This window comes from Anguilla rostrata, chromosome 14, assembly GCF_018555375.3.
Source record: "Anguilla rostrata isolate EN2019 chromosome 14, ASM1855537v3, whole genome shotgun sequence".
In the NCBI taxonomy this organism is placed as follows: domain Eukaryota; kingdom Metazoa; phylum Chordata; class Actinopteri; order Anguilliformes; family Anguillidae; genus Anguilla; species Anguilla rostrata.
In genome coordinates, this window is record NC_057946.1 from 34,667,978 (window position 1) to 34,670,540 (window position 2,563).

Sequence of the window (2,563 nt, forward strand, 5' to 3'; positions counted from 1 at the left end):
TCACAGTTCATGACACAATGATACAAAAGTTGGATCAAATATGTGAATTGCATTACACAAGTGCATAGTCTGCATCTAGTGCCTAAGGGTGTGACATCCTGCTTATGTTGTGGCTTTCTTGTTTGCTGCTTGGTAACGGTTGCAGAAGGTTTGTTGCAAGTATGTAAACTGAGACATTAGCACAATATGAGTTTAACAAGTTTAATTTAAAAAGTAAATAGATCAGTAATTTCACCAGCATCGAATCTCTACTGCGACTGAACACCTCACTTGTTTGAACGGCATCTGAAATAAATCTTGTTTTCGCATTCTCAAAAGACAATGGCTCAGCAAAAGCATCTCGTTTTAACAAAAGATTAACATTCTCTTCATAATCCCATGGCTTAACACTTCCCCATTTAAAGCTGCATTTGTGTAGCTGCATACTAATAGGAATTATTATTTTTTTAATTCTGAAAAAGTAGACACGTGGTAATTGAGAGAATGATTAATTGTAAGGTGACCATTGCACAAGATACATAGTCATTTGAGAAGCGATATCTGGCTCGATTGGTATCTAAGCATTTAACGGATTAACAATCCAAACACATTACATTTAACACATGGGTATAAATAAGACCTGCTCATAGATTTCAACAGCCAATTTCGATATCGCCTTTCGTTGCATTCCGAAGACGAGAAATTAAACGACACTCAAGGTAAGGCCTTCAACTTCCAAATCAACTTTATTTTATAGGCAATGTTGTTATTGAAACAGAATGACTGGGTAATACTGTCTTTTGAATAACTAAAAGTGAATGTAAGTTATGTGTGAAGGGTGTATGTGAGTTATATTGTAATATTGTGTTACATTCGCCCTCTTGGTACAATATCTTACTTTCTGAACAATGCATCTTTTTACAGAAAGATACAAGAGATGGAGATTTTGAAGACAGCACTATTTCTTCTTTTGATTGTCACAATGGTGACTTCAAAACCAGTAAGATTCATTTTATTTCATAATTGAAATGTTGGCTATTGGGAACATATTCTTTTGGTCCCTCCAGTTTCTCTACCTGGTATTAAATTCCCCTTCAAAATGAAATCTCAGTTATAACAGATTTTCTCTTTGGAAAATTAAGTAAACATAAAATACAGTAAATGAAAGTAAATAAAACTCAACCAACATATTTCAATTGAAATTTGCAATTGATCATGTCAATTGATCAAGTCAGTTAAAATGCTTTCATTTGTTGATATCTCAGTTTGGATGGCGTCGTCCCCCATTCAAACATCACGGAGGCCACCATGGAGGCATTCGTGGAGGCTTTCATAAAGGCCATCGTGGAGGTCATAGCTCAGATTCCTCCGAATCGTCCCAATCCTCTGATTCTTCTGAGGAGACCAGAATCATTCCGACAAAGGCTCCGCCAACCCCAAAAAGAACAACAGCCGCACCAATCCCTACTAAGACCCCTGCTGTCAAGACCACTGCTGCTGTCAAAACCACCCGTGCTGTCACAACCACCCCTGCTGTCAAGACCACTGCTGCTGTCAAAACCACCCGTGCTGTCACAACCACCCCTGCTGTCAAGACCACTGCTGCTGTCACAACCACCCGTGCTGTCACAACCACCCCTGCTGTCAAGACCACTGCTGCTGTCACAACCACCCCTGCTGTCAAGACCACTGCTGCTGTCACTTCCAGGAGAGGGGATAGCAGTATTATTTTAACGACTTCTAAGTAGTTTTGATATACCATGCTGGTAAACACGGCTTGACATTGATTCTTGTCTTACATCTGTCATTTATGTGTTTCTGATCATTGAAACAATACCTGAGCGATGTCTTTAGCTGTAATAGGCCTGCAAAAAAAATTAAATGTCTGCAAAATTTAAGTACAAATGTGGTTGAATCCAGTCCATAATCATTTGTTTATTTTATCACATTTAATGTCTTTGCCTGTTTAAAATATACTTTAAATTTTCTGACCAAAAAACATAAAGCTATAGGAGAATGTCGTTTTGGCATTTCAGGCTGTGGGCCCTTAAGAGCTATATTTTTAAAGACTTGTTAGTCCAGCTGAACACATCTGATGGGTTACTATAATAGATGTCAATCTGTCGATGCAGAAAATTAATGTGCAAATGTGCTTCTTTGATCTACGTAGTGTTTTGTGTTAGGATCCACCACTGAAACTGTCCTTCTTGGGCACTGTCATTTTTGCCTTCTGTATTTGCTTGTTAAATTAAAGTCAAATTAAAGTCTCTTACAGGCACCTACACACTGATGTGTTGTGTGTTCTTTGTGTAAGTAAAACTGTTAGGCCTTAAAATGGGAGGTACTGGGCCCTCAGAGAAGCAAGTATGAAACTGTCACTAACTCTTACAATGTGATAAAAAAGAAGGAGAAGAAACATAAATATATTAAAATAAAAACAAAAAATTCTTATCAGATAGCCATGTTACTGCTCTTGTTTTAATTTAAAAAATGTAAGATTTTCCATACGCCCCCTTGCATTAGCTTAAGCACTAAAATGTTCCTTCCAATCTAAATCATTTCCTGTCTATTTCAGTTTTCACCA

The 2,563-nt window shown here is 37.5% G+C and overlaps 1 long non-coding RNA gene across 1 annotated transcript; it reads left to right on the forward strand.

Annotated features, from left to right (window-relative positions):
- The first annotated feature begins 586 nt into the window (after window positions 1-586).
- LOC135240071 (uncharacterized) lies at window positions 587-2,263 on the forward strand. Its single transcript, XR_010325577.1, has 3 exons — window positions 587-698; window positions 904-979; window positions 1,245-2,263. It is a non-coding gene; the product is annotated as an uncharacterized LOC135240071 (long non-coding RNA).
- The last annotated feature ends 300 nt before the right edge of the window (window positions 2,264-2,563 follow it).